The 14,624-nt window shown below is 35.9% G+C and overlaps 1 protein-coding gene across 1 annotated transcript in view; it reads right to left on the bottom strand.

The window, feature by feature from the left end:
- LOC129240839 (Krueppel-like factor luna) overlaps positions 1-14,624 on the bottom strand; it is a 63,778-nt gene continuing 49,154 nt past the window's right edge. The window contains exon 3 of the mRNA XM_054876863.1: positions 1-90. The gene's annotated coding sequence lies outside the window, so the exon portion shown is untranslated. The remainder of the gene's footprint in view (positions 91-14,624) is intronic.

The following is a 14,624-nucleotide window of genomic DNA, read 5'->3' as shown; positions in this document are numbered from 1 at the left end:
GATGGATTTCGCTTAGCGGCTGGTTATCTTCACGTATATAGACCGGAATATGCCCAGCTCGGGGAGGTAACTCTTGGTAAGGAGCAGCAACTGAAAATAAAAAATAATTAAATTATTTAAAGGTAAACAAAATTATTTTATTTTTCGAAAAACTCTTCGAATACCAAATGCGTTACAGAGTCATTGTATTTGGGAAAGTTGCATTTATGTATGTCCACATAATTTTACTTATAAATATTAAAATAATTGCCGGCATTAAAATGAAATGCGCTTGTGGTAATGCCGAAATTATTTTGATATACTGGGTTGCGTGTATGTAGTGCAGATCCCCGCCGCGCCGTGCACTCTGGGCAACGCCAAATCGACACCTTTGTGCGAAATTGTCGTATATTCCAAAACAAAAAAAAATAAAATTTACAGAAGAGAATTTTTTTCAACATTAACGATTTGAATATATAATAAAAAAACAATTATATCGGTATATGAAAATGCACATATTTCTATAAAACACAAACTAACTGACGCAGCACGTTCAAATATTAACAGGAGTCAACTGACAGATGTCTGTTGACAGGAGCAGTATTTCTTTTTCAGTAATAATAGTAAATAAATACATTTATTGATAATTTTTTGTTTTTTATGTATAGTAAAAGTGTATGCCAAGCATTTATTTATTGGCAACTAATACGAATAAAAATTGAAATTAAAAAGAAAAATGAATTTTCCAATTTTATTTTCCCTGAAATGGCTTCCAAGCACGAAATAAATGAGAGGTTTCGAAACTAGTTCCGTGGTAATGTTTTAAAATCAGGGACATAACAGTTGTAAGTTGTTTTTTGCGTTGAATGATTATTAATATGTTGCCGTAATTCACTCTTTTTCTCTGACTTGGACTATTTAGTAACAATATCACGGAGCCATAGTGGCAGTACTAGCCCCCCAACGCACTAAATACAGCAATCGTTGCCTCATTCATTTCGAATTGTCATTTTTCCAAATCAACCGAACGGTTCAAAAAATGCTTTCGTCTATAGATTATTATTATTATTATTTATTGCTATTAGAGTGTCGAAACAAAAGATTGCCAATGCTATAGATTTTTCGATTTTTCCTTGACCTGGGACCATGTTAGGTTGTCATCGCCTCCTCGAAATTCTTCGAAAAGGCTACGTCATGATCTTGTAGGATGTCCTCTGCGGCGATGACCTTGGCCAAGACCATCTCTATTTCTTGCTCACTTGTTGCCACCATATGTAAGCTTTGTGTTGTAGATGCTGCTGCAAGCCAAGTTTCATAAGCAGAGAGAAGAACTGATTTTATATTTGAATTAAAAGTTCTTAGCTTCTTGCGCTTGGTCAGTTGTTTCGAGTACCATGTCTTATTTAGGCTGGCAAATGCCAGTTTGGCTTTTTTAATTTTTGCACTTATATCAGTTCCCAGGTAGGTGGATGTGTCGACGTGACCCAGAATAGCGGCTGCAAATAGAGTCTACCTTGGATCAAGCGACTTACTAGATTTGTGTTGAGCATGAAACAATAATGTCTTTGTCTGATAGAGAAAATAATTTTGAAAATCAAGAAAAATATCATACAAAGATTTCACTCACAACTTGTCTCTTTATCTCTTTCGCCTTTTGAGGAGTGGTAAACAAGGTACCGGTCTTATCATAAAACATAAAATTATACATATATACTCGTATATGTATTTATTTAGAGTAGCCAACTAGATTTCAAAATAAATTAATCAATAGGGCAAGCAACTGTATGCTCTTTTTTGCCACCAGGTGTCATTAAGTTTCTTATCAAACCCGATCATATCTGAAACAAATTTACAAGGAAAATATGGCAAAGAGTAAAAAAATGTTGCCAGACTGCAATGAATCTGCTGAAACTGCTACGTAATATTTAAAATATTATACAAGCGTCTCATGCGGCTTAACTATACTATACATTCAAAATAAAATTAATTGTAAAGCCAAAGCTGAGTTTAAATGAAATTAAAACTGTCATGTAGAAAACTATACTTTTTTTTAATTAGCTGTTTTTCATGTTAGATATCTGTCTCGCGCTCCAGCGTTATATGGTGCATTGGCCAGCAAGATCATGCGATTTGACGCTGTTGGTTTGCGATTGCCATGAGGTATTGATATTTACTGCTTTTTATTCACTTCATAAAATATGCGATCTTAATAGTGCACCCTTTTCATCTTGAATAAATATATGCATATATGTATACATATAAATGTTTAGGCGCGCTTCTCCAATTCGTGGCGTGTGTCTTCTTGTTGTTCCATAAATAGAGGGACCAACATTTTAAGCCGTCATCGATCGGCAGATGGTTCGTATGAGAAACGCTTTTACTTGTATGCTGTTTTTAGTAGAAATCAATTCGGAGATTTGCAAACTATTAGAAACAACTTTTCTATCACTTGATTTTTCCAACTCGGACGAACCCAATAGTAGCCACACACAAAGCCACTCAGCTATGACGGCTGTGTACACACCATGCACAACTCCTATTTACTGGTACTATATATTGGTTTGTATGCATATGTAAGTGTATATGTATGTAGAATATTGAGAATTATTGTTATTGGTTTTAGTTATTGTTTCTATACACCTAAAGGTACAACCAGAATTGATTGGTATATTATTTGAGTAAATTAATAATTACAGAACTTTGATTTCCATAGGAAACACTGATGAATTGGCTGTACGTATGGATGGTTGCATCATTTATTGCTTGATTACTTGTTTGGCTGCCTTAGCAAACATACCGTCGAGGGAATTAAATCCAAGTTAAGCGATTATTTACAGTCAGTTAAACATGTGTGTGTACACTCACGATTCTTCTAATAAATAATGCCAATCTCATAAATCAACGTACAGTGTTTTGTCTCATACAATATAGCCAGTGCTGAAAATAAATTTCTCTTATAAATTCAAATTTTATTTAATACTATGTACTTCCGTATACGACAATTAGAATTAAGCAATTTCAGTATTAATATTTTGCTTGAAAAAAGGCATAAGAAACTCCCGACAGACATACAGTTAACGCTCGATGTAAATACGTATATGAAGATGGTTTTGCATTGCAATAAACTTGGCTAGGAATGGCTAATAATTGCTTGTCTTAAAACAATTTTTACAATCCGTCACTCAGGTCGGACCGACGCAGTTGGAACTTCGACAAATTCCTATTGTCGACGAGTCCATTTTTTATATCATAGTGTCAGGTCAGTCCATAAGTTCGTGCGTATTTTACCCATAATTTCCCTTTTGTACGATTTTTGCATACAAAAAATTATTCGCGGAATATAAAGGAACTATTTACATTTTCTTTGATATATTGTGCATTCAACAAGTGATTTTAATGTGTTTAAGTGTTTTTTTTATAAAAGTGGTAAAAATGCAACAACTGCTGCTGCAGAAATAAATCATCTTCACGGAGAGGATACCGTGAGTGTAAGGACTGCGCAAAAGTGATTTTCAAAATTCCGAAGTGGTAACTGCGACGTGGAGGATGCCCCGCGCGCTGGTCGTCCTGAAGTCTTTAACTCCGACGTCTTGGAAGCTGAGCCAAATTTGACAGTCGATATGATAGCTCAGAGGTTAAATTCATCGCATGGAACAGTTCACAGGCACCTGGTTCAGTTGGGAAAGGTTTCAAAACTGGGAAAATGGGTTCCGCATAGTCTTTGCGTCGCCAACCTTCAGCAGAGAGTGAATGTGTGTTCTCAGTTGCTGCAACGGCTTGAAAATGAAAGTTTTTTGAACCGCATCGTTACTGGTGATGAAAAATGGGTCCTTTCCAATAATCCTGTTCACAAACGCCAATGGTTAGATAAAGATGAAACAGTAGAACCCTAGAGATGGACTTCACCCCAAGAAGATTTTCCTGTCTATTTGGTGGGATATGGCCGGTATTGTTTATTATGAACTTCTGAAACCAAACCAGACGATAACTGCTGATTATTATTCCCATCAGCTATCAAACCTGAATGAGGCACTTAACAAAAATCGACCGTCTTTAGTGAATAGACGCAAAGTTTTGTTCCACCACGAACACGCAAGACCTCATACCGCAAGGCAAACATTAGGCAGCTGAACGAGCTCGGATGGGAGGTCATGCCGCATCCACCATGCTCTCCGGATATTGCACCTTGTGATTATCACCTTTTCCATGGACTTCAATCCCATTATGAGTAACAAGAATCTCCCCGCCAAAGAAGCTATAAAAAGCGATATCGACTGACTTATGGACTGACCTGATATATACTTAGTCCTGCCATAAGTTCTGTTACAAGATATATCAGAACTTTATAATACTTTTTTTAATGAAGTTAGTTTTATTTAATCATGTAAATATTAAAAATAAAGGAGCATGAAACAACATGCCAATTATATGTATATATATAATATATAAACATTTTAATTTTCATTCGAAACGGTCACAATTTGCTTTTACACAAGCCTTCAAATCATTGGGCCAAAAGGCACGGTTACTATGGATATTGACGCCGCTGCTCGATCTAAAGATTGTTTAAGACTTACCAAATTTCTGTGAGATCTTCTACAAGCCATGTTCTCCAATTCTGACCACAAGTTGTAGTCCAATGGATTCAGATCTGGACTTCCAGACGGCCAATTTTCTGCGGCTATGAACTTAGAAATATTGCTTTTTAGCTACTGGATTTGACCAGGCTAAATACATACATATACTGAATATTTATAACTTTCCAAGTTCACTTACAACTGTATTAAGGTCTGTACATCTTCTTTGAATGGAAGTAATTAACCTAAAACAGGTCTGCCTAAATACAAATATCTTTTTAGAAAATTAAATACAGTGAACAAAACTTAATTCCTTTCCATATTTAATGTCTTCATTAGAAAAAAAGAAAGTTTTGAATTACTCATGGAATTCTCTTTAAGGATCGGGATCGCTTATAACGTTTTATTGCCATGAGGGCACTTCGAAAAGATTACTGCAGATAATCGATTGTTTTATGGGATTGTGTGGCAACCCCATATTTCATTTATTTATTTAAACTTATAATCTAGAAATACAAAGTTTGTTATAGCTTGCTTAGAAATAAAGGACGTAAGAGGGTAACGATTTGTGAAACCAATATGTTCCTAAACAATTTGAAAGAAGATTAAGATGCAAAGTGTAACCAATTTAAACTCTAGAAAACTTGGTGTTGGCTATGTTACTATCGTTAAGAGCTTAATACTAGCTCTTCTACCCAAATCTTTCCTTTTACAAATACTCACACGGGAGAAGCAGGAAGGGTGGAGCTACTTCTCGTAGAGGAAATGTATAAACAAATCCAAACTTAAATTCAAAGGTATACGTGATTGACCAGTTTTAATATCATACTAGTCAATTGTGCAACCAGGAAGGCATCCAACTGGTTGCGTGAAATGATGTGAAAACAAGCTGAAGGGAGGGTACCTACTATGAGCAACTGGTGTTGAAACAAATAAGCTTCTGGACCTCATCATCACCCAGAATAGGTTTCTGTGTATACACCTGTGGAGAGTACTCAGCTCCAAGGAGATAAAAACTTTGACACTATTAAAAATAGGCATATACAACTAGTAAGCAAAATGAACCAAAGAGAACAACTGTGAGATTTCTTACCGATTCGGTACGATTCCCCTCCACTTATAAAAAGGACACGACAACAGAGAAGCTGTGGTTCAGTTAAAGAAGCAGATAGCAATCAAGCTGACACTAGGATCAAAATGCTAGATGACGTAGCGGCAAAGATTGCTGAAGAAGATGTGCCGAAAGCGAGATCACTGTAGACACCTCGTTGCTACCTCACGAAAGCGAGGGAATCGGCGTCGTACAACGCGAACTCAAGGCGTTGAGGACAAATACTAAATTTGATTGAGGATGTTCGTACACAAAATACTCTGAATTCATTAAGGGGGCACAATAGATCTTTTAGGTTGGAGTGCTAAACGCCCTCATTATAATAATAAATGTGGTAATAATAATAATGGTAATAACAGAATTTTCATACACTTAGCACTCAACAAAGAAATTGGATCAACAAAATTCAGCGAAGAGGAGAGAACAAAATTCAAATGTTGTTTTAGTGCGTCCAAACATTTAATATGACATTCGTAATATGGTTTTTATATAAAGAAAACATATTCTAGCGTAGACGGTTGGGGGAGGTGCAAGTGATTTTAAAATGCACAGATGCATAAAGTCTGAACTAAACTGGGAACAATGGCGTAATTTAAATGGCTATAAAACTAAAAGTCTGAGTAGAATACAACTTCCATTGCATCAAAAATTCACTAAGAGAGTTTAACTGAGAATCAGTTAAATAAGAGGAAAGGTTTACGGAAACGGATTTAGAGAGAGATAAATGAAAACATTTCCTTATATTACATATAAATGTAAATCAATTCTTAAAATATTGGGATGTAGCTGTGGAGATATTTCAATCATTAGCATACAAAGAAAGTAGAGTGGAAAAGGGGTTTATTGATATTTCCAATTTTAGCCCACAATAATTCAACACTCACACACTTAAATGTCGTGTGTAAGCTTCATGATAGTGAAACGATTTTGAGCAGAAAATCTGTCTGTATGCAAAGAACATGATTCAAAAATGTTTCGGTAATTAAATCAAATACACCCCATGACTGTTTTATTACAGTTTAAGTTAAAATACTGATTTAATTTGAGCGAATTGTGCGAGTCTACAAAATAACTACAAATATTAAATCGGAATTCTTCTTCTTCTCTTCTTAATTGGCGCTATAACCGCTTACGCGATTTTGGCCGAGTTTAACAAAGCCGTTTCTTTCTCGTGCTAACCGGCGCCAGTTGGAGGCCTTCATCTTCCTCTGCTACCACCAGCTGGTACCGCATCGAATACTTTCAAAGCCGGAGCGTTGCATCCATTCGGACGACATGACCCAGCCAACGTAGCCGCTGGATCTTTATTCGCTGGACTATGTCTATGTCGTCCAGATTAACAATAAAGAATTTTCAGTTTTACAAAAAAGTCGGACAGCTGCGGAAATATTAGCTTAAGATACTCTTTGAAAAAAAAATTAGAAAACCTTTCCACGTAAATTTGCAATTTGTTTCCGAATACTAATATAATTTAGTAGACCGCGCACTCATTTCGGTTTCTTAAGTCTGACTTTAACAGCGTCGTTGTGATTCTAGTGTAAATACGGTCGCAGTATCTGTTATATTTTTCTAATATTAACATAAACCAAGTTAAAATTTTGTGAAATTATATTAAAATAAATTATACGCTCTCTTTGATGTTGAAATACAAATGCTTCTAAAAATTATAACCAAATCTTACGAAATATTTCTAATTAATTTTATATCTGATAATTCATACCATAAAGAGTACCATACAGAATTCCACTACTAAGTAAATGCCCTAACACAGATTTTGACAAAGTGTTTAATTTAAATTTCTCTTTTTTCTTTTTTCATTTTTCCACATACCTACATAAAAAAAATGTATGTCAGAAATAAAAGGTGGTTAAATTTTAAGGGTCGATGTTGAATGTGAACAACACCTAAACGTCAAGTTTTTTTCTACATATCATTAGACATTTTTCTATTTCGGACTAATACAACTTGAACCGTAAAAAGATACACAATCGAACAACGCGTTAAAGTTATTCAATCTTATTATGAAAACGGGCGTTCAAATCAAAACGCATATCGCGCACTTCGTGATTTTTTCGGTCAATTTAATCGTCCAAATGTGCGTATAAACTGAAAGATTGTGCAAAAGTTTGAGCAAACCGTATGTGTAGGAGATATGAAAACACCTGTGCATGCTCATACAGCTCGTACTGCAGAAAATATTGCTGCTGTTCGCGATAGTGTGGTTGAAGAGCCGTCCACCTCAACTCGTCGTCATGTCCAACAATTGCACCTCTCACGCTCGTGGTTGATAAACATTAAGCATAAAGACTTGCATTTACACGCTCACAAGGTGCAATTGACTCAAGAACTAAAGCCTCTTGACCATTTCAAGCGTCGTCAATGGTTAAAATGGTGGCAGAAAATAGCAACAGTGAATGACCAATTTTCGAAGAAAATCATCTTTAGTGATGAGGCACATTTTCACATCAGTGGATTCGTCAATAAGCAGAATTGCCGCATTTGGGCGAATGATAATCCAAGAGCGATTGCCGAAAAACCAATGCACCCACAAAGAGTGACTGTTTGGTGCGGTTTATGGGCCGGTGGCATCATTGGGCCGTATTTTTTCCAAAATGAGGCCGGTCAGGCTGTTACTGTTCGCTATCGTGAGATGATAACGAGCTTTTATGGTCCAAATTGGAAGATATGGATGTGGACGATATGTGGTTTCAACAGGACGGTGCCACTTGTCACACAGCTAACGAAACAATGGCTCTTTTGCGCGAAAAATTTGATGGCCGAATAATCTCACGTCGCGGCGATGTCAATTGGCCGCCAAGATCATGTGATATGACACCGTTGGACTTCTTTCTTTGGGGTTATTTGAAAAAAAGGTATACATCGATAAGCCAGCAACAATTCAAGAGCTAAATGATGAGATAATTCGGCACATTAACGGCATAGAACCTCAGTTATGCCTCAGCGTCAGCGAAAATTTGGATCATCGGATGGAGGTGTGCCGCCGAGGGCGCGGCGACTATTTGGCCGATATTTTGTTCCGTACGTAATTAAGCTATACCAATATTATCATAATAAACAGAAATGACAATAATTTCCTAAAAAAATTGTATTTTATTCAAAATCAACACCGGCCCTTAAAACTTAACCACCCTTTAAATCTGCGGCATTATTATTGCATGCCAAGAGCCAACAGCAAAAAAAACCTCTTTCATTTGCACTTTCACATTGGGGTTCGAACCACGGCAATACAACCAGTAACTCACACCTAAACCACTCAGCCTCTACTTCACAGTCTTTGTGATCTGCGGACAGACACAAAATCTCACCTGGGCAAATGTGTTATGAGTAGGCTTCACATACATACATACATATGTATATCTAAGTGTGTGCGGTTTTTGTTTTGTTGTAAGCACTAGTTATTTTTTATTACACACAAATATACCAATGAAGTGCTGATTCACAGATTTTTTGCAACCAATGGCATTGATCAGCCGAAGTTTATTTAACTTTAGATGGATCTTCTTTATTTTGATGAATAGTTGATTCAGTTGTTTTAATGCTTTTTTTGTTTAATTAAGCATTTAACTGTTTGACTGGCTTCTGGTTAGCTTAAATTATGCTATGCTAGTTTGTGCTTACCAACTTCCATGGCGCAGCAGACGAGGGCCAAGATCAACAGCGCTAGCAAACCTGGCACACTTTTCATGATTGTTCTCATATTCTGCAACGTTTTACTACTGGACCGTATAGTTTTATGCCACTTTACCGCAATTCTTTTACAATTAAATTCCCTTTTACGTTACTTTTGTTCTAATACACACACTTTAATGGCTTCTTTGTCTATATTTAGCAATAGTTCGTGTTTGTATATTTAAGCTCTTTTATTTGTGGTCTTTCAAGTTTATTAACAACTAAGCTTGCACTGAAGATCGAAGTTGTGTTGCTTGTGGCTTTTATAGTTTGTAAGCGCTGACTGATGTTAAATATATACTTTTTATTTATATTTCTCTATTATTATTACGCTCTGTAGATATTCAGTTGTTTTGAGTTTCTTTCAGATGTGATTGAGTGGAAAAATTAGTCGTAGAAAATCATCAGAGTTACACGACTCAAATTATACACTACACTGCAAATAAAGACTTCCAAAGGCGAATTTGTTTGTAGAAATTACTATTATGTAATAAATTACATTGTAAAGCTCTTTAAGGCTTGATTTTTCGTAATAAATCGTAAATACTGTAAAAAAGTGAAGCCACTAAATTAATGAATAAACTAATTGTAGTAACGTTTCGACTTTGAAACTTAGATGTATAAGGTGTTAAGGGGATATACCACCTCCAGATTTAAAAGAGTTAAGTAATAAGACAAAATGCTCATATTTTTAGGAATATTTAAAACGTTTACCTTTAAAAAATTGAAATCGTTTCCGAAGTTATAGCAAATATAATTGAGCGCGCTAAAGAGAAAGAGAGAGGTGACGCTGTGTTATTACACCGCGTTACACACATTCTGTCCTATGAACCAAATATACTTTTTCGGAAAGGGGATAAAAAATAAAAATAACGTGTATGGGCGATTTTCATGTACACGTCACAATATTTTTTTTTTTGTATTTTATAACTTTAAACGAGCAATTCTTGTATGCATATCTGTATAGCCACACGATCTCAGGATTAGCTTAACGGATTAGAATGAAATTGGGCACACAGATAGTGTATCACATTTCTAGACTTTTCACCTAGGTGTTGCCACTGACAATGTTTCACAGGGTTGCCACCTGTTCGAAATTAAAAAAAAAAAATTGCATGAGATATGCCGATGTGGGTATCAAAAAAAAAGGTATTTCACTCCGTAATATATTACAAAAGTTATTTCGAGTCGGGCACTGCATTTTTCGTAAGATGAAATATACAGAAAGACGTTTTCGCGCAACAGAACTTAAAACAATTGTCAAAGTATACGCCTTCTAGTAGCGCAACTGTCAGATGATCGGAACTTCCGGAACTGTAACAAACACACAAACGGCACAGAGTGTGTTGTATGAAACAATAAATTAAAGGTTAATAAGTTGTTTAAAAATTTGGAGTCTCTTCAAGTTATGCCGAAAATTTAGAAAAAATTTTTTTTTTTAGAAAAAAAAAAATTCAAGAAAATCTGAGATTGGATCATGGAAAAAGGGTTAAATATTGATCCAAAGTTTTTCACATAGGCGGACTACGAGCTCTATATTTTATACATTAAAAAAAATTCTGACGTGCTGGCCATATTGAGGTGCTTATTAAACCCGCGATGCCTTTTGGAAAAGCTATTTTTTATTTCAGAGCAATTAAATGTCGCAAAAGACAAAATGAAAGAAAATATTGGGTAAAATCGTGCGATTCATTTAAACCAGGCCAAAAAGTTTGTGAGTATCAGTTTTCGGCGATGGATTTGAGATTGAGCCAGATCGGAAGAAGGCGGAGTTGTCTAGTGATGCTCTTCACATACCTATCGAAATTCTGCATCCCTTGGTTGACGCTTCTACGCAAACAGAGTAAATTCTTTTTTTATTTAAAAATTTATTTAAACGAATTTTGATTTAGAACAGGACAATGACTGTCTTTCACCTGGAAAAAGAATTGGCCCACCTTAAGGAACGACAAGTGAAACTGGATACATTCAAATCAAGTACTTTCTGAGGAGCAGATTAAAAAGTTGGACGGCCCAACCAAAACAATTCGTTGGGCTTGGGACAATATAACACAGACAAAATTAAGAATTGGTATATGGATAAACGTCGGTCTTCTGAGAATGGAAAAAGTATCTTTTCTGTGGGAAACTTATAGTTTTGAAGATATAGGTTGTCAAAGCTTTTGTGGAACGTACCGAAAGTTGCAGAAATTATTAAAATCCAGCAATTAAGTTGAAAATACTAAGGAAAAATACTAAAGGTATATTTTATTCCTGCATAGTTCTGGTTACCCCCAATTGTTTGTCAAACTACGAGCTTTGGATTTAGGATATTCGCCCTTCTAAAACCAAGAAAAAATCATTGCAAATTTGGGAAACATTACTAAATTAAAGCTTTACAACAAAAATATCATTAAATATATAGTTTGTGAATGTATTGCCAATTGTTAGGGCCCGGACTTGGTGCCAATTAAAACTGGCTATACAGTTTCCAGATATCTACCTTTGCGCACGAACGTCCAAATCTGCTCAAATTCAATGAAATATTAAAAAAAAAACATTTCACGGTGTATTTTAATTTAAAGCGGAACCCTTTACCACCAAATATAACCTTAATTTACTATACCAGTATATATTTTATGTATATAGTGTTAAAATGTATCTTATCTTAAAACTTAGCTATTTTTTCGAGCACCAAAGTGATGCCACCAATTATAGCCGTTGATGGAAATTGACGGGCTACTTTTTTCTCATACATTAATAACGACATTTGAAAGCATGTGCGAAACATGAATCCATAGAAGTTAGCATGTTTTTAGTTAAATGTGAGTGAAGTAGAACGAAAAAGAGTTGTTGACTATCATCATTTATATATTGCAAAATTGGCATACGACGAGTATTTTTTTCATTGCCATATATGTACAAAATTTCTGAAATTCCAATAAGTCGAAAAAAAATCCGTCACTGTCTGTAAAATCACTTTTTAAGCTAAGTTTAAGCAATCTTTCCTATTTGGAAGTCGGGAGTGACTGCAGTTTTTAACCGATTTAATCTATTGTGAGCTGGGCTGTCCACAGTGGCTGCAAAACTTGAAGAAAAGCGTTTTACCACACTGAAAGCACAAAATCTTTAAATCAGAAAAAAACTTTTTTCCATAACAGTTTGTGTTTAATAAATAAAAGTAAAAAATAAATTTATATTGCACCTATCATATTATTCAGTAACACAAAATTTATTCGTCTCAAACGATTCGGTAAAAAAATTTGCATCCATGACATTTATCTCTTAAATAACGTACTTCGGCCATCCGTAAACACAAATTTAGAACGACTCGCTGGAGGACTTCGTTCGATATCTCGTGAATAACTTTAGTAATTTTGGCTTTCAATACTTCAATCGAAGCTGGTTTACCCACAAAGCATTTGAATATATTTACATACTCTCACAAATAAAAGGCCAAAGGTGTGATATCACACGATCTTGGAGGCCAATTCACTTGTCCGAGATGAGAGATAAATTGCTCACCGAAACGTCGACGCAGTAAATCCATTGTTTCACGAGCTGTATGGCAAGTAGCACCGTCTCGTTGGAACCCCATGTTGTTGAGATAACGGGCTTCAATTTCCGGCATCAAAAAGTCGTTTACCATGGCGCGACTTCTTCGTCTTTGATGGAATATAGACCGATGATTCCTCTAGCCCACAGGCTACACCAAACGGTGGTTTTCATTGGGTTTAATGGCTGTTCTTGAATGGCTTCGGGTTGCTCTTCATCCCAAATACGGCAATTTTGCTTATTGACGTAGCCATTAAGCCAAAAAAGGGGCTTTTTGCTGAGACTTCATCGTTGGCCTGAGCGCGCGATGAACATTTTTCACAGAACGTCGATTTACGTAATACAATTGCACGATTTGTACACGTTGTTGAGGCGTAAGTCTTTCCATGATGAAATGTCAATGAATACTAAAACAAATTATGTATTTAGTTTGACAGTAGTCACGCGTGATCTGTCGAAAAAATCCTATTGAAAAAAGTATCTCTAATCTGGTCACCCTTTATTTTATTCTATACATTTAAAATGTACAATTAATTTCAACACCTATTTCCACATAATTTTCAACTAATAGTCATAAAATCTACTTCAAGCCATATTTTGAATTTGGTAAATGTGTTTACTATCGATGTGACAATTTACATCATCTGGTATGTAATAACTGTCCCAATAACTATTTTCTCTTTTTAATCCGTGTTTCAGACCAGTTGAGTATTTATATGAACCAAAATTATGAGGCAAAAATTATAATTTAATATTATTCAATTTATTTAACTATCTAGCAGAAATGAAATTACATCACTAAACCATTTCTTTGGCATCTCAATTTTGAAAAAGCACTGGCTTAAAGCACCAAGTTGGCAAGTCGCTCTTCGGCAATGGTAAGCCTCTCTGTGTATTTTTGTCGTTCGGAGGCGGTATAAGACTGTAGGGCCCTCCATTTGTGGAATAATATCAAGGCGGACATAAATTAAAGTATGTGTTAAATTAGAAGTACTGTTGTTGTTGTTGTTCTAACGGCATATAGGTTCCCCATATATATACGGGGAATGTTTCTGAAGTGACAGTTCTTGGCCGAATATAAATTCGGGCCATCCCGGTTACGTAGCCGACCGGAGTTGCCGCTTAATTTGAATTTCTAAACCAAGTGGAATGGTATAGTGCCCATTCTTGACTCGGTAAGTAGGTAGGTAGGTGAAATGGCTGAAGTACCACTCTAGCACTCTCCAAGTAGTACTAAAGCGCCGTTTTGATACCATTATGATACCTCTAACGGGCAGATATCAACAGCCAGCCAGATCTGCTGAATTAATGGAGAATGGTTTTGGGATTTAGGTCGGCGCACTGCCCTAAGCAGCCAGTGACCTTAATTGTCTAGCTGCCAAACCCGGACATTTACAGAGAAAGTGCTCAACAGTCTCCTTATCTGAAAAGTCCCCACAGCTTCTACAATGGAGGTTAATCTAGCTAGGTAAACCTAGCTTTTCCGAGGATTTGCCGATCGTCCAATGACCGGTAAACACAGTAACGAGTTTTGAAAATTGAATTACGTGTAGTCCCCAGTACTTTTTGATTCCTTTGCCTATTGTACTGGGGCGGATGGATTTTCGAAATAGAAGAAGAAGAAATGGAGCTCCATCAATGTTGCGCTTTCCTGAAAAATAAGTTGTGCAATTCCCCCTTTTTTTGACGGTGAGGCTGGGTTAAAAATACCTTCGCACCATATAGTAATCGTC

Source organism: Anastrepha obliqua, chromosome 3, assembly GCF_027943255.1.
Source record: "Anastrepha obliqua isolate idAnaObli1 chromosome 3, idAnaObli1_1.0, whole genome shotgun sequence".
Classification (NCBI taxonomy): Eukaryota; Metazoa; Arthropoda; class Insecta; order Diptera; family Tephritidae; genus Anastrepha; species Anastrepha obliqua.
The sequence above is the reverse complement of the archived record's forward strand: the minus strand, read 5'-3'. Positions and strand labels throughout refer to the sequence as shown.